Source organism: Sciurus carolinensis, chromosome 9 (genome assembly GCF_902686445.1).
Source record: "Sciurus carolinensis chromosome 9, mSciCar1.2, whole genome shotgun sequence".
NCBI lineage: Eukaryota > Metazoa > Chordata > Mammalia > Rodentia > Sciuridae > Sciurus > Sciurus carolinensis.
The window spans coordinates 55,570,905-55,589,024 of record NC_062221.1 but is presented as its reverse complement, the minus strand read 5'-3'; the positions used below and the strand labels follow the sequence as shown (position 1 = coordinate 55,589,024).

The following is an 18,120-nucleotide window of genomic DNA, read 5'->3' as shown; positions in this document are numbered from 1 at the left end:
TTAATCTAAACAGCATTTCCTAAAAGACTAGTCCAAAGGTTGTTAATAGATTTTTATAAGCAGAAAAAAGTTATGGCTACACATAAGTTTGGAAAAAGCTAACGTGTTATAAATTTCCAAAAAGAAATGTAATGTTTTCTAAACTTATGTCAATACAGGACTGTTTTAGTTTATATTGTCTCTTTTAGTTGTGTCAGGCATTCTAAGTTAACACAGATTGGGAAATGCTGAGTTAAAAGTCCAGATATATTTTCATCCTCACTATATGACAAAATTTGTGTCAGCAAATAAGTTGGGAGATACTTCCTTTCTGCCACTTCAACACTTTTACTGAAAATAAAATCTTTCTGCTTCTATATCATTTATGCTAGAAGATATGATGACCTCTGCATTATTTTTACCCTGATGTTTCTACCTGTTCTTAGGTTTTCCCCTGTTACTTATCAAATGACAGAAAGAAGAGATGCTTGTTTCTTAAAAAATGAACATAAAGTTCCATCAAATAAACCTGTAGGGCAAATTCAATCAAATTTGAATTTGAATTAATACATTTCAAAGGAATTAGAACAATGTATAGCTATAGATTAAATACAATATAATTTAGTCAGCAACATGTTTCATACATGCAACATAAATCTTTTGGCAAAATTACTTTTCCTTAAGTGCACTGTTCATTTTAATGATTCTATGGTGTTCTTATCATATGTTCTCATTTCTTTTCCTTGAAATATGTGGAACATAAATTTATATATAAGTATATACATATACACACATATATGTGTATATACATGCATATATATATATATATATATATATATATATATGCATTATTTCCCTAAAAGTCTTCTGTTAGTTTAGTTCTTCTCCTTCAACACTGAAGAACAGGGCAAGGCTGACAATTTCACTTCAAAAAGTACTATTTATCTCCACATCAAAGATAGAAACAAGATTTAAAAAAGAAAAGGAAATCATGTAAGAGCTAGCACATTTTCCATGGAACATCAATCAGCTAAGTATTCTCATCTTTAGCCTCAAAATACCAACTTTGTTGACGAAGTTCAGCAGAGTTTACCTAAAGACTTGCAAACCATCTCTACAACCCCTGCTTTTTTTAATCTCTGGCCTGTAGCTATCAACAGAATTCTCAGACTTAGTTTTAAATGATAAATAATATACATATTCTGAACAGAAAGATGTATACTGTATGTATAATGTCCCATTTAACTTTATACACCCATATAAGGTAGCTCTGATTTAGGTTATTATATTGGTGAGAGATTTTTAAGAGCTTAATTCACTCCCTTTCATTCATCCTCCCCAATTCAGCTGTCTACTACATAAGAACCTATTTCTAAGTTGCTAATTATCCATCTCAAAAAGAAGGCAGGGTCCGGGCGTGGTGGTGAAAACCTATAATTGCCTATTATCACAGCTACTCAGGAGACTGATATAGGGGGATTGCAAGTTTGAGACCAGCCTCAGCAACTTTTTGAGAACCTCAGTAACTTAATGAAACCCTGTCTCAAAATAAAAGATAAGAAGGTTGGGATGTAGCTCAGTGATAAAGTGCTCCTGGGTTCAATTCCCAGTATTTAAAAAAAAAAAAAAGAAAAAGGCAGGCACAACTACTGGACTTTCATACTTCTTCATGATCAGAGTAGGAGAAACTAGAGCAATTAATGTGTTGGTTGGTATTTTTGACTGCTGACTTTCAAAAATATCCAGTTACTAAATTTGAATCAACCTTGGAAATGTCCTACACATGACATAAGCAGAGGCTGATCTGCACAATTGCCACCTTTCTGATGGAAAGATTCATTACAATGGACCCACTGTGTGTATTTTATGCCAATAGGTAATTTCCTAATACACAAAGCAGTTTTTTTTCTAGAAAAGGAATTTCACAACTTCTTACAAATAGGTTTTTAGGGTTCATGACTCAAGTATTTGTGACCCATGCAGCAGGAGAAATTTCATGATTCCAAGCCAGTCATCGTTTCTGAGTAATAATTACCTCTGAGCAAACTCTATAATGAGGCAAACTTACAACCTGCCTTTTGCTACTATGCAGGACCTTCTGTACATTAACTCCACTCACTTTAATGTTACTATTATATTGTTTTGTTCTCTTTATGTCTTCTTCACATTGCACTATAAATATTTTTAGAAGCCATTTCAGGTATTCTTTAGACCAAGGCAGTATATAAATTTAATTAACTAGCCTTTTAAAAAACATTTTTAAATATTAAACTCTCATAATTTAGGTTATAGGCCTCATTGTCCCAAAGATGCACCTCTGTGAGTACAGGTTAAATTTATATATTGAACAAACATGTTCTAAGTGCCTACTGTGTCAGCCCCTGTTCTTGGTCCTGGGGAAAATACTGATGAAGAACTTGTCAGTCAGAGAGTAAGTACCATGGAGTAAAATACAGCAGAGAAGGAAAACAGGGGTGCCATGTAATTAAGACACTCACAGAGGGCCTCACTGAGGTGATCGATTGATCTATCTATCTATCTATCTATCTATACACACACACACACACACACACACACACACACACGAGATCAGGGGACCAAAAAGATTAAAAGATTAGAATTGTACTTTCAAATGATTACTCTAAAAGCAATTACACTGAAGAAGGGAAAAGTGAATGCAGAAGACCAATCATGAGATAGTGAGGACAAGTGAGGACTTGCAGGTGAAAACGACAATGGAGTAAGTATAGAGGTGAGAACAAAAGGGAGTTTAAAAGATGCTTAGGAGGCAGAAAAGAGAATGTAGCTCAGTGGTAGAGCGCTTGCCTAGCATGTGTGAAGCACTGAGTTTGGTCCTCAGCACCACATAAATAAGTAAAATAAAGGTATTCTGTCCATTTGCAACTAAAAATATTTTTTCTAAAAAAGAGAATTTGTTGACGGATTAGATTCACGAGAGTTGAAGAAGGTTGTCACAGATAGCTGAGTTTGTCCTATTACATTTCTTGAATTTTGGCATAGGTAACAATATTTTCTACATGGAGAGGTGGCAAACATTAATGTGATTTTTGGTGTGAGTGTGAGGGGGAAGTTGGGGGGGAAGAACAACAAAAAGTCAATTATATATGGTTATAAGTCTTTATGTCACAACTGTGAATTATCATACACATAATACTTAATTTGCAAAATGTGTGCAATTTGTTCTGTCTCCACCAGTATAAGAAGCTTGGTCATGACTATTCAGGAAAAAATGAAGCAATTAGCTCTACATTTTAAATCTCCTGATCTATATTGCTAGCACTGCATACAAATTACACAATTTTTAAACAGAGAAAATCAGTATTTTGTACATTTACATAATTCTTAGGCAGAGAAAAATCAGTACTTTGCACAACTTTTTATCTGAGTTTAAGCAACCTCACGATACCAAATATAACATTTCAGTACACTCAAGAAATAATTACTGCCTCATCAATGAATCGGAAGACACAACCCTTGGAGAAAGAAGTCATTCCCTGTTGTTCAGTAGTACTACAAAAGTCATCTATTCCTAACCAGTGAAATCACCAGAGGCAGATATATATTTTTAGAGGAAATGACTGAATTAACTCCAGGGACTTACTGATCTTAAATCATTAATCTAAAGACAAACTCAGTTACTCAGAGAAAGAAAAAATGGCATTTTCTCTTTTAGAGACCATCAAACTCCCAGTCACGCTAACTATATCGTCTTTAGCCTCTCTCCAATTAGTCCTCAAACAATGCTAAACAAAAGTGGGAGTTTATTTGCCATGAGACCAGAAAGATAAGTTTTTTTTTTTTTTTTTTTTTTTAATTTAACACAATCTTCCCATTAGTAGAGGTTGAACCAACCATTTAAATGCTCTATCAGTCTGGGTGTCAGAATAAATAAAAACAAAGCCTAAGAGATTTCTCTTTTCTATGAAGTAAAAAGTATTCCAGTTAAATCAAATGTCAAATTAATATTGACAATTAATTCCTTTGTCACAAATAGCAGTATGTTGTGAAAAGAGATAACAAGTCTCCCGATAATCCAAACATGTAGAAAGGCATTAGTACCACAATTATACTTTAAGAACTGAAAAACTCCAATTGCAACTCACAAGAAAAAAATTATTTTATTTAATAACCAACTATACACACATTCAAACATTCATATAACTAAAACAATGTTTACTCTTCCTGTGTGGGTGGCATTGTGAAATATTCTACTCTGTTCTTTCATTTAAAAAAATGCTGGTCACAATTTAGTACAAAGGATATTGTAAATCACTAATATAATGCTTAATTACTTTAGAACATCATCAATGCCAATTTATAATTTGAGGGAAATTTAGAGTCTTCCTCCTTCTTAGAATTGGCCTACGATAGTATTCCAAGTACTCAGGGGAAAAAATATTAATGTAGCCTTGTTTCCATGTGTCCAGCTTGGACATGGTACATGCTTTCAACTTGTGTTTAAATCATCTACCTTCCCAGGCCAAAGTGCAGAGAAAATGATTTGCAACTATATAAAACATCCCTATATCTGTAATGCACATTTTATTGTCTTTTTTAATGTACAGAATTTCATTTGAACCTCACAACAACCCTGTGAGGTAGGCAGGGAAAACACCAGGTTCATTTTACAGATAATGAAGTTGTCAGCTAAATGACTTTCCCAATTATCATATAACTAGTAAGAGGTAGAGGCAGAGATAGAATAAAAACTATTGAATTTCATGTTGGGGGCTCTTTTCTCTAAAACACAGAGTATAATCTAACCTCATAAATATATGAGAGTTTTTTTTGTTTTGTTTTTTGTTTTTTTGATGCTGGGGATTGAACCCAGGTCTTGCTCATGCAAAACACATGCTCTACTAACCTCTAATATTTTTAACATTTAATTCTCATTTTTACATTCTTGATTCAACTTTGTGTAGGCTACAATAAAGGACCTAATTCCAAACTTTCCATGCCAAGTTTATACTTTCCTACCAAGAAAAACCTATCGGCATAGAACATATTTTTTGGAATGCACCATTTTATTGGGTCTTGTCTAAAGGAACATAAGCAACATGAAAGACCCTAATGGTCAAGGAAACTAAGTCAGAGGAAGGGATATTTTAAAAGTGTATTAATGGAGTTGGGTCCCTTTCAGCTTTTACTTTTGTGAGAGGGTTCAATGGAGAGTTTTAATACAGATGACACTTGAAGCTTTTGAAGAGGATCTAAGTCTTGATGTGGTTACTCAACTCTTGAATGCATAATGATGGTGAGCCATGATCTTCAAAAACTTGGTATTTGCTGCTTGAAAAAAAAAACACAAAAAAATTCTACTAGCAAGTATAATTTTTTAAAGGGAAGTTAAAAAGTTCTTTGGTCAACAATTAATTGGATCACTATATGTAATGATGAAAGAATGAAAAAAATATTTTGAAAATCCACAGTAGACAAAATATATTCACTGACTTATCTCTTTGGTTAATGTTCGTCACTACAAATTGCAACAGAATTTGAAGTTCTTACTGAATCATGTAGAGGTAGTAGTCAGATAAAAAGTGATTTAAGGATAACTGAATTTCTTTGATCATTATCCAAGATATCAGACTGTCTTACAGAGCTTTTGATCTCTGAAAGCACAGTCAAAATGCTTGTTGGAAGAGAAAGTATAAAATAGATTTTGTGGAATAGAGAAAGAAGTTGAAGTAGGAATATTATGGTTGGAAAATATTTTTTTGAATGATGAATAAAAGTAACAAGCCTTCAAATGGAAAAATTCAGACCACTTTGCAAGGTTCAAATGAAAAACAGCAAAAATACTGTAAACACGTGTACAATGTAATCAAAGGACAGTTATAGTCATCTGAAATTCCAGCTCAGTAAATAATAACCAGCAGCCTATGCCCCTTGGGGAATGCCAGCATAAGTTCTATCCCTACCCCCTTCACTTTTCAGAGAGGATTTTTAATTTCATTATCTTAATTTTTTGCTCACCATAAACTTTTTTTTAATATGCTCCTATAAATTTGTCTTTTCCCTAAGAAACAGTTAAGTTTTTTAAAATGTTAATAAAAATAATAGCAGTTAATATTTGCTGAGTCTATAATCTCCTCTAAGTACTTTGTGTAGATTAATTCATTTAATCTTCACAACTGCAAGAATTAGACACTACTATTATCCTAATATGGGGATAATAAATGAAGATACCAAGGTGCAGAAAAATTAAAAAATTCAGATACTTAGGTAATAATAGAGTAACAGAATATAAACATATCTATAATAAATCAGTTTATTGCTTTATGATAAAAATTTTATGATTTGAAAGGGGCCTTCAAAATAATCTAGTACATTCTCCCATATGATGAGAACCCCTGCCCCTTACAACATTCCTGACGGCCAAACTGTGTTTAAGCAACTCTAAGGACTCAGAGTTCACTGAGAGACAGTGTCCCACACAATCTGTTCCACTCTCAACCAGTTCTATATCTTCTCCAGAGTTAATTTTGGAATCAAATAACAGAACAAATATACTTCCTGTAAAGTTTCCCCATTTTTCCAAAGTCTTCTATTTTCTGAAAAAAGTTCCAGTGGCCTCAATCTAGATAGATTATCACAGCTGTCCCTTTATATAATCACAAAATTGATTTTAAAAGTTCTTCTATTCAAGGCAATTTTAGTAATGAAATCAGTTTTTGTATATTAATATTCTGTGGGTTCACAGGTGTTTAATCTTGGTTAATCTTGGCCGTATACAACTGGAATGCTAGGAAAGGCTTATGGACCTAGTGTAAATCAAATTAAAAAGCAGTAATTTTTGAATTTTCTTTTTTTTTTTTCTCTCTCTCTCAAGACAGTTACCACAAAACAGAATCTTACTGATACCTTACACCTTTTCTTAGATTTTCATTTTCTCACCCTCAGGCTTTTGTCTGCCTTCCTATCACTTGGACCTTGTGAATGACCTTAAAACTCAAAATTCTTTAAACTACTCTCAAAATCATGAATTATCTCACCACAGGCTTAGATCTGACCCCTCAAAATGCTGACATTTTTTTGTTGTTGCTGATGCACTAACTACATAACTTCCTATCTGGAATTTCTGGTTTTCCAAAAAGTTTTTAATATATTAAATATGTAATATAACTTATCATATATCTAACTGTATGTATATGTAGGCATCTTCCTCAACTCTATGTTCTCTACATGTAATTTATATGTTCATCTCTTTCTTTTCTATGTCACCTTTATCATAGTCCATCATCTTGAGTCAGGAAAACAATATACCCCAGATTCTCAGTCTCTTAGCAAGAACAGATTCCTACTCTAGGCATCCAGCCCAGTGATTTTTCCTTTGTGACCACAGTGATTAGTTCCAAGAATTTTCAGAAACAAAGCATCATTTAACGGAGATGATTATATCCAAAATACTTTACTAAAGTATGGTATAAAACATGCACACCTCTAGTCCCATCTCCTGATTAGGCTGAGACAGGAGAATTGCTTGAGCCCAGGTCTTCAAGACCAGCCTGGGGAATAAAGTAAAACCCCATTTCAAAAACAAATAATATGGTTTATGGTTGTAGCTCAGTGACAGAATGCTTGCTTAGCATGTGTGAGGCACTGGGTTTGATCCTCAGTACCAAATAAAAATAAAATAAGGTATTTTAAAAAAACCAAGTAATATAATAGCCAGGGACTGAGGTATAGCTCAGTGGTAGAGTACTTGCCTACCATGCACAAAGCCCTGGATTTTACATCCAGATCCACAAAATGAATAAGTAAATAAATACCTCTTCTATTCTGTTCATCATGGCTCAGTCCCTAAATTAGTGACCTTCATTATGATTTGAAAAAGATAAAAAATCAGTAGTATCTTATAGGTATGTATCTCACATAACCTTTTCCAACCAACTTTCAAATAAAATCCCTCTACTAATAAAATGAAGTTTTTTCATTTCTTAAATAGTTCATTTTATCACCTATTACTGTTATTACAAATGTTCCACAATAAAAGTTTGTAAGAAAGATGGCTAGAGGAGTAAAAGTTACCAAACATTTCTGCTGAGTCCAGGGCAGATAATCAGTCAATTCAAAGCAAAACAAAATGAGATTATGCATATATGTTCACATCGCCTTTCTGGTTTGCTGATTTTACTAACTGAGAACAAGCCGTTCTTTGGGATCCCTTGCCATTTCTAAGCATCAAGAATAAAGTGAAGGGTTGGGGAGATAGCTCAGTCAGTAGAGTGCTTGCCTTGCAAGCACAAGGCCCTGGGTTCGATCCCCATCACCGCAAAAAAAAAAAAAAAAAAAAAAAAAGGATAAAGTGAAATAATAACTGTAAGACTTGTTTAAACAATATGGAATCTAGGGGCTGGGGATGTAGCTTAGTGGTAGAGCACTTCCCTAGCATGTGCAAGGCCCCGTTTTTAATCCTTAGCCTCTTCCCCAGCAAAAAAAGAATATAGAGTACCTAAACAACAATTCAAATAAAACAAAGTCCATTCCATTCGGCAAAACTGAGGAGCTCAGAACCATACTAAAGCAATACAAACACAGCTTTCAAACAACAACCACATCATTTGATCAGGTTAGCAACATGCTATATATTGTACAGGAATATTGAATTCAGCAGCATCTAAGCACTCAGTATTCTGTAAGTTTTTATTAATTGTAAAATTCTAATGTCAAGGTTTAAAACCTATTATAATAATTTCACCAAATCTTCCTTGCAGCTCTGAAAAAACAATGCATTATATCACCCTATTCCTTCTAAATAGTACAAATAATTAAAAGGACAGAAAGTCATAAAGAATAGTAATAGGCTCCCACATTTATTAAATTATCCTAAGGCCTTGCTGCTTATTTCTGAATATCATGTAAATAAGAATGTGATCATAGTAAAAAACTTAATCCACCAGAAAGAGCATAGATAAAAAGCTACTCTTCTTCCTATTCTAGAACTCAAGTCTCATTTCTCAAAGAATTCTATTTATAATTCCTTATATATATTTGAAGAAATTTTCTATATGTGTATATAAATGTATGCTTTTTTTTTTTTTTTTGACAGTCTTGTTAAGTTGCCCAAACTGGCACCAAACTTGGGATCTTCCTGCCTCAGTGTCCCAAGAAGCTAGAAATACATGCCTGGCTTAAATATATGCTTATTAAAAACACAAATGAAAGCCATGTGGGGTGGCAGAGCATACATCTAACTCTAGTGACTGGGGAGACTGAGGCAGGAGAATCACAACTTCAAGGCTGGCCCTGGCAATTTAGCAATTTAGCATGACCCTGTATCAAAATAAAGAACAGAACAAAACAAACCAAAACAAAACAAAAAAATGGAAAAAGGGAAACATACTATACATACAGCTGTTGCTGCTTCTTCTTCTTCTTCTTCTTCTTCCTTTTTTTTTTTTTCTTTTAGTATTGGAGATTGAGCCCAAGGGCACTTTGCCACTGAGCTACATCCCAGACCTTTATATTTTCAGACAGGGTCTTGCTAAGTTGCTGAGGGTCTCAACTTGTGATCCTCCTGCTTCGGCTTACCGAATTGCATGGATTACAGGCATATACCACTACATCCAGCCTATGTGTACATTAGTTTTCTCAGCTAACAATGTATCTTAGAGATTTTCATATTTGCATCTCTGGATTCACTTCGTTCTTTCTAAGAGCTGCAAAGTACAATACTGCATAAAAGTATTTATTTAACCAGACCTCTGTTGAAATATGTCTATATTATTTCTAGTTTTACTTTGCTTTTTAATTTCAAACAATGTGGTGATTAATATCTTTGGAAATTTTTATATCCAAGTACAAATACACATGAACAATGAATTCCTAAGAGAAGTAATGCCTGCTATTAGAATTACAAATTCTAAACAAGAAGCTAGAATATCTTCAAGGAGACCAGAAAAAGCTACAAGTTAAATGCTTAGTGATTAAAAGGTGTCAAATATTATCACAAAGTTATAATTTAAGGTTTTGAAAATAAACAAACTGATGAATTATAAAAAAAATATAGTAGAAAAAGGAATAACTTTAAAGGCTGGGAGAATGAATCATGAGAGAGAAAGAGAAGACAAAGGATAAACAAAGGAAAATAGCATAAACAAGGCAACACAAACCAAAAAAAGACACTTTTGGACTTCTTAAACCTAAGGCATAATTGATCAGTAGATTTGAGACATATACTATTACATAGCTGAACTGGGAAGCAACATGATTTAAATGACTATTCAAGGCTCAATTTATACAGGGTGCCTGCAAATTGATTTATTTCTACCAGGCTCTAAAGTGCTGAAAGGAAATTCCCCTTCTCCCACAAAAGAAAGCAGAGCAATAATCCTCCAAGTACAATACAGTTTATCAATCTCTTTAATTTCTGATCAAGTTGACAAGGATATAGTAATTGCTTCATACACACAAAATAAACCTCTCTTGGCAAGGTCCTAATTAAAACATGGAGATTTAGGTCTGTATTTTTTCAATTATGATCCTGAAATTTCCTTGGCCTATCCAGGGCTACTCTAGTAGCTCACCTAACATAAATCACAGTCAACAACTTACCTCTCCCAAAGTGCTAGGATTTGAATGCCACAATACAAATTGATTCATGTTTTTGTCCATTAATGGTCCGTGGGTTTCTTTAAATGAAGTCCATGTTAAAGTCCATAGATAGCAGTGTTCTGTAAAAACTGAAAACCTCGAGAATGTCAATGCACATACCTAAGTTACCACTTGGATACCAATTCATCATAAATAATAGTTATACTATCTAGACAGATGTGGAAAGTTTAGTGGACATAACATTGAACAGCAGATTGAGGTGGCAAAATTAGACTAAGACAATATTTACTTATCTTAGAGAATCTCAAAATACTACTTAGTATCATATTTATATGCACTGTAAAAAAGGTACCACAGTAACACCATTCAAAGATGGGGAGGATTTGGAGACCAACACTTTCAGAAATCAGAGAAAGATTAAAAGATAGGAAAACTTGTAAATTTTACTGCAATAATGCAGTTGCATGTCTACTTTTGGAGTTTTCAACCTATTTGAAGAACATCTTAGGCTTTAAATCTAAAAATGCTTACTAATTTCCTCTTGTAGAAAAAAGAAAGCAAACTACATACACATACAACACAATAATTTACAATATGGCATAAATTCTGGGTTTCCTATACAAATCTAACCAATCTAATCATAGGATTCTGGAACTTCTCAAGAGCTACATTTCATTAGCTATTCCATACATACAAACACCTCATCCGGACTGCAGCTAGATAGTGATTCATGCCCATATATCACATAGCCTGTGTGTCATCTGCACCTTACTCCATTTAATAGCAACAACAACAACAAAAATCTGGTTACAGTACTCGATTTTTAAGTACTTGTTCACCCTTCATGACATTTAAGACACTTTTTACAAGGAAAACAATCTTCAGGGATTCATTCTTCTGTGGTCCTCCTACAACTGTTTCTTATGTGTATATACCTGGTGAAACCTCTAGATTTTTATAAGTTCCTATTTCCATTTTTGGAAATATAATATCATTCTAATTTACATCTAGTATCCCAACATCAGAAAATATTAACAAAAAGGAAATTAGCTTATATTGCTGAAAAGAAAGCAATAGTACTTAAGATACTAGTTAGTAGCTCAGTGAACCAACTGTAGCCTATCATTTTATGACCTCCCTGGAATCACTCCCTTCAAAGTTCTTCCCAAAAAAGTAAAGGAACTAGAGGAAGCTAAATAATTGCTTTATCCTCTCCACCCTGAGAAAAGTATTAACACACATTTGTAAATTTTCCAAATGCTAACAAAACAAAACAACAACGTCCTGCATGTCTCTTGCACCAGCATCCTCACAAATTACTGGTTACTAAGTAAACTGGAATCATGTCTACATTCGGAGGTAGGGATATGATATGAAAGAAGTTGTCCCACTGAGCCAGAATCAGGTTCTTTAATTCAGTAATTAATTTATTACTTCCATAGCGTCTATACAGACACTTAAAACCGGCAAGGCACTGTCCTATGAATTCAGAGACGAAAGGGGGTCCTGGTCCCCTACTTCCATAACGGATGGGGGTAGATGGTAAGTGAGCCCTACGTGTATAGCTCATCTCAGCGCCCAGACTCCGTCTCTCCACCACGACCCTCGGTCAGGACCCACCGATTCCTAGAAGAGTAGAAGACTGTCAAAGACCTCGACCCCCACGATCCTGTTCCCAAGAATTTTCCGTATCCCTATCCATTCAGGGAGTCTCTTCAAGGAGCCTTCCTGCAATCACTACTAATGTGAGGACCATCTCTCTCTGCCCAAGCCCAGGGACAGGAGCGACTCAGGACATCAACCCCAGGTTCCAACTCCACCCAGGTTCAGTTCCCGCCGGAAGGTTACCTGCCAAGGATCCAACGCTCTCAGAGACCACAGACGCCCCGCCCCGCCCATCACGGCGCCCTCTGCAACCAGGTGCCTCCTTCAGTCGCAACTTCCGGTGCGTCACGTCCGGCAGAACTTCCGCCCGGCTCTCCGTCCCGCTCAGCATTCAAGTACTCTAGTGAACGTCACTTCCGACCTGTTCCTCGGTTGCTGCGGGATTCCGGCGCCTTTCAGATCTTCTTTGTGGGTTTCTGTTCTTCCTGCTTGTCTAACCTCTACATGTGTGATCCTGCCCGGAGAAGTGTTTTTTCTCTTTTTTTCGTCTTCCTTTTTTTCTTCCCTCACCCCGCACTTCTTTGGTAGCTTATATTTCTTTTCTGCAGCCACTTAGCCAAGTCTTCCACAAAGTAGCCCGGCCTCTGGGAGAAATTCCAAGATTATTCTTGTGTGTGTGTGTGTGTGTGTGTGTTTTCTCATTTCCCTGCCTAGGGAGTGCGGGATCTTAGGTTGCACGCTCTGCTTTCAAGTGCTACCTCTGTCACTAACGGTGTTAGTTACCTAGGCAAGTTACAGCCTAGGACTGTTGTATTACTTGCGATGATACATGAAAGCGCTAGCATGTTGAAAGCACTCATAGCTATTAACTTATTTTTGTTCGACTATGTACTGCCTTGCTTCCTGTTGTTACACATAACTGGAAGGAAGATGAAACCCGGTTTTTAATTACGTGATTAATTGATGTTTCCTGGTACCTTCCCTAAAGAACTGTGAGCTCCTCCAAAGATGGATTCGTATATAGTAACCAACTTTAACCCTACTTGAAAGCACCTCCTTAATTATTGTTATAAGTACTGAGGGAGAAATGAATAAAACCCAGGTTCTGCCCTCAAGGAGTGGAGGCACTCAGTAAATGATTATGGAAGGAAGAAAAACCCGGAAGGGGGTGGGAGGAGAAAGAAAACAAGAAACCAATTGAACTGAGGAGTTATCTTAGGACAAAAAATTCACGGAAGAATTTTTTGAAAGGAACTTTAGAGGTTCTTTTAGTCAACCTCTTGCCTTTGCAGGTAAGGAAAATTGGATCCAGAAAAGCAACTAACTAAAAGTCACTATTAGTGACAGTGCTCGGATCAGAAGTGGAGTTTTATAATGCTCACCAACTCCCCCTTTCCAAATGAACCTCAAGATGTTAATAAGATAAGAGCAGATTCGCTTTTGAGGTCTTTGCTCTCAAGTGCAAAGGACTAGAAATAATCCCAGTCCAAGGAGAGAGATGGCCAGTGTAACCTAGCAGATGCCACACAATTCTTATGATCTTTAGAATGCTCTGGTGTGGCCACTGCTGGGTTCATTTAGAGGACAGTACACTTCCCTCCCCTGGTGAACCTCTCATACTGACCAAGAAGTGAGTGGTAATGTATGAGCTCTCTCTGCAATTTTAACTGACTGGACAGGAAGAAGTAAGTGATCCCAGCAGCTCTAAAAGGTAAACATAAAGTGTGAATGCCTTACATTCACATTACATTACATGGCACAATTTCATTTAATTGGAAGAAATTTAACTATTCCACCTTTGCTTTAGGAATATTATGAAACTCCATAGGTATTATTACTATTATTATTAAAATATTGGTAATGATTCTGTGTTCCAAATGACCCAGTAATCCCATAGACCCATAGAATAATGTATTTTGGACAGATAAAATTTTGAAGTTTCTTCCGACTCTTATCATTAAATGCATCAGTGATATTTTTAATGAATTTATGGATGTTATGAATTCAGTAATTTGCCCAAAGTCATAAAGTTAACCAATGGTAGTCAGTTCTAGAATCTAAGCCTCCTAATTCCATTTGTATATTTATTCAGATAAGACATTTAGCCAGGCATTAAGGATACAAAAATGAATAAATCCCTTGCCTTCAAGGTTCCTTCTATCTGGTAAGGGAGGCAGAACTCTTAGTAGAAAAATAATTCAGTTAATGTTATAAGCTCACCTAGTTTTTCATTCAACCAATGGCATTTCCCCTTCCTTTGCTATCAACATATCATAACTATAATTGTAATTGAAAATACATAATTTGTAATGCATACTTGTAAATGAAAAATATGTTTAAATCAAATTTTAAATCATTCACAGAGTTTGAAGCAGTCAAAATTTACATACATCTAAAAGTTTATTTGAGTATAAGAGACTTGGACACTAAGCCGTGTGACCTTATGTTTCTTATTATACAGTCTTTAAAGGAGGAAATTAGGACTTGAAAATATCACAGTTCCTAAAGTCCATTCTTTCCAATGGTATCCAAACTTCATCCATGGTACCACACCTTTTCCAGATAGCAGGGAAGCAACAGCATATTAAGAACTGAGTGATTTTTCTCCTCATATGCATACAATCAAGGTCTTATTCTCTGTTTTCTGTGATAGTTGATTTTATATGAACTTGCTTAGGTCACAGGACCCAGATATTTAATCAAACATTATTCCAGATGTTTCTGTTGAGTTATTTTTTGGATGAGACTGACATTTCAGTCAGTAGGCGTTAAGTACAGCAGATGATCCTCCATAATCAGTTAAAGGTCTTAAGAGAAAAAAAAAGACTGAGGTAGGTACCCAGAGGAAACTGGAATTCTACCTCCAGACAGCCTTTGAACCCAAGTTGCAAGATCAGCCCTTAATGGTTCCAGTCTGTTTGACTGCTCTGCAGATTTTGGACTGCTAGCCTTCACAATTTCATGATGCAATTCCTTAAAATAAATATTACCTAGTCTATGACCTTAAACAGACCATTTTATCTATCCAGACCTCAATATCCTTTTTAAAAAAATTTTTTTTAGTTGTAGATGGTCACAATACCCCTATTTACTTATTATTTTTATGTGGTGCTGAGAATTGAACCCAGGGTCTCATGCATGCCAGGTGAGCACTCTACCACTGAGCCACGACCCCAGCCCCCTCAATATCCTTTTCAAGTAATTTCCTGCACAAAACTTGTAGTGTTCTAAGAAAAAATGTATGATACCACTCTGATTGCTAGATGGCAGGTGGTGAGGGACTCTCTCTCTATCTTTATTTCTTATTTCCTTTCCTTCTCTTTTATTTTTCTTTCCTTCTTTTTTTTTTTTTTTTTTTTTTTTCTGGTTGATCTGATGAAAGACAGTATGGAGACACCTATCTGAAGAACCATGTTTTCTGACAAAAATTGAGTTTCCCCAAGACTTTGGGAGATCATAATGTAATGGGGCTCATTGACAAATTTTCAAAATTGGTTTTTTTTTTTTTTTTCTCAATCTCTAGCCATTTTCTGCTGACCTGATAGTTAAGCTATTTTCTCTAACCTACTTCCTATGGGTGACCATTTCAGGCTAAAATGGGAGCTGAAAGTACCCCCAAAACCCCAACCTGGTGTCAGAAGAATGCAACAAAAGTCAAAAAACCAGAATTATATCTCTTGATCACATAGCCTGGCTGAATTTACCTATGTGTATTTCTTGGTTTTTCTTCCTGTGAATTGTAATCCTATAGTATGAGCAAAGGAAGATTAGTTGTCTTCCTAGTTTTGGCCAAGTGGCCATGAAATTTGTTTATTCCTTTTTGTATTACCTTTGGCTTATTTCTTATGTGGGTGGGTGACTTAAGTACAGTTAGTCAGGACCCCAGATTCAGACCTTTGGCCTGGCTCTTAGTAACAAGAAATCTAAAATATTTGCTTAGTGAATGAAAGACTGAATGGATTCCAGGGTTAGCTCTGGGCTCTTCTGTCCCTTACTACTTCGGCCCCTGCCCCTTTTCCTACTGAAACACTTCTTTTTAAAAAAAACTGTGGACCAATGGATCAAGGACCTTGAAATCAGACCACAGACCCTGCATCTTATAGAAGAAAAAGTAGGTCCAAATCTTCAACTTGTTGGCTTAGGATCAGACTTCCTTAACAGGACTCCCATAGCACAAGAAATAAAAGCAAGAATCAATAACTGGGATAGATTCAAACTAAATAGCTTTCTCTCAGCAAAGGAAACTATCAGCAATGCGAAGAGAGCCCACAGAGTGGGAGAAAATCTTTGCCACTCATACTTCAGATAGAGCACTAATTTCCAGAATATATAAAGAACTCAAAACACTCTACACGAAGAATACAAATAACCCAATCAACAAATGGGCTAAGGATATGAACAGACACTTCACAGAAGAAGATCTACAAGCAATCAACAAACATATAAAAAATGTTCAACATCTTTAGTAATAAGAGAAATGCAAATCAAAACTACACCAAGATTCCATCTCACCCCAATTAGAATGGCGATTATCAAGAATACAAGCAACGATAGGTATTGTAGAGGATGTGGGGAAAAAGGTACACTCATACATTACTGGTGGGGCTGCAAATTCGTGCAGCCACTCTGGAAGCAGTGTGGAGATTCCTTAGAAAACTTGAAATGGAACCACCACTTGACCCAGCTATCCCATTCCTCGGCCTATACCCAAAGAACTTAAAATCAGCATACTACAGAGATACAGCCACATCAATGTTCAATTCACAATAGCCAGATTGTGGAACCAACCTAGATGTCCTTCAATTGATGGATGGATAAAGAAACTGTGGTATATATATACAATGGAATATTACTCAGCTATAAAGAATAATAAGTGGCCTGGGGATATAGCTGAGTTGGTAGAGTGCTTGCCTTGCAAGGACAAGGCCCTGGGTTCAATCCCCAGCACTGCAAAAAAAAAAGAAAGAAAAAAAGAAAAAAGAAAAGAATAATAAAATTACGTCATTTGCAGGCAAATGGATGAAATTGGAGAATATCATGCTAAGTGAGATAAGCCAATCTCAAAAAACCAAAGGACAAATGATCTTGCTGATAAGCGGATGATGACACATAATGGGGGGTGGGAGGGGGCAAGACTGGAGGAAGGAGGGACTGTATAGAGGGAAAAGAGGGGTGGGAGGAGTGGGGGGGAGGAAAAAATAACAATGAATCAAACATCATTACCCTATGTAAATGTATGATTATGCAAATGGTATGCTGTTACTCCATGTACAAACAGAAACAACATGTATCCCATTTGTTTACAATAAAAAAAAAATGAAAACAACAAAAAACTGTGGACTTCCTGCGGTGTGGAGGCTGTAGCTGCATCCCCAGCAGTTCTTCGTATCTGAGAGGATGGCCTTGGAGACTGTGCCCAAGGACCTGAGCCATCTGCGAGCTTGTCCGCTGCGTTCGCTGGTCAAGACAATAGACCAGTTCGAATATGATGGTTGTGATAATTGTGATGCATACCTACAAACAAATGAAGGGTAATCGAGAGATGGTATATGACCGCACCAGCTCTTCCTTTGAGGAATCATTGCAATGATGAATCCAGAGGACATCTGGGTCTCCAAGTGGCAACGAGTCAGTAACTTTAAGCCAGGTGTATATGCAGTGTCAGTCACTGGTCACCTGCCCCAAGGAATCATGCGGGAGCTGAAAAGTCAAGGAGTGGCCTACAAATCCAGAGAAATGGCTATAAGGACCTAGCAAGATGCAGGCTGCCAGCATCTTTGCTCTCTACCTCCTCCTTCTGCTTTTTTTTTTTTTTTTTTTTTTTTGTGAAACTAAACAAGCAACTGCAAATACTCCTTGCCCTCCAACTCTGAGAATCAGCAGACCATTGAGAGAGTAGCACATCCTGTCTCTGGGCCATTTCACCCTGGGACTACTGGTGGAGGTGGAGAGGTTGGG

General features: G+C 36.1%; 1 long non-coding RNA gene and 1 pseudogene across 2 annotated transcripts; one reads left to right on the top strand and one right to left on the bottom strand.

Annotated features, from left to right (window-relative positions):
* Positions 1–3,744: 3,744 nt before the first annotated feature.
* On the bottom strand, positions 3,745–12,476 carry LOC124993495 (uncharacterized). 2 transcript variants are annotated; one of them, XR_007110321.1, is made up of 4 exons: positions 12,406–12,476; positions 12,115–12,183; positions 10,558–10,685; positions 3,745–5,289 (listed from the first exon to the last, which is right to left on the bottom strand). It is a non-coding gene; the product is annotated as an uncharacterized LOC124993495 (long non-coding RNA). The 2 variants fall into 2 exon arrangements; XR_007110320.1 differs by having other exon boundaries at positions 3,745–5,286; positions 12,406–12,470.
* Positions 12,477–17,559: 5,083 nt separating this feature from the next.
* LOC124992329 (transcription elongation factor SPT4-A-like) lies at positions 17,560–17,916 on the top strand (annotated as a pseudogene).
* Positions 17,917–18,120: the final 204 nt, after the last annotated feature.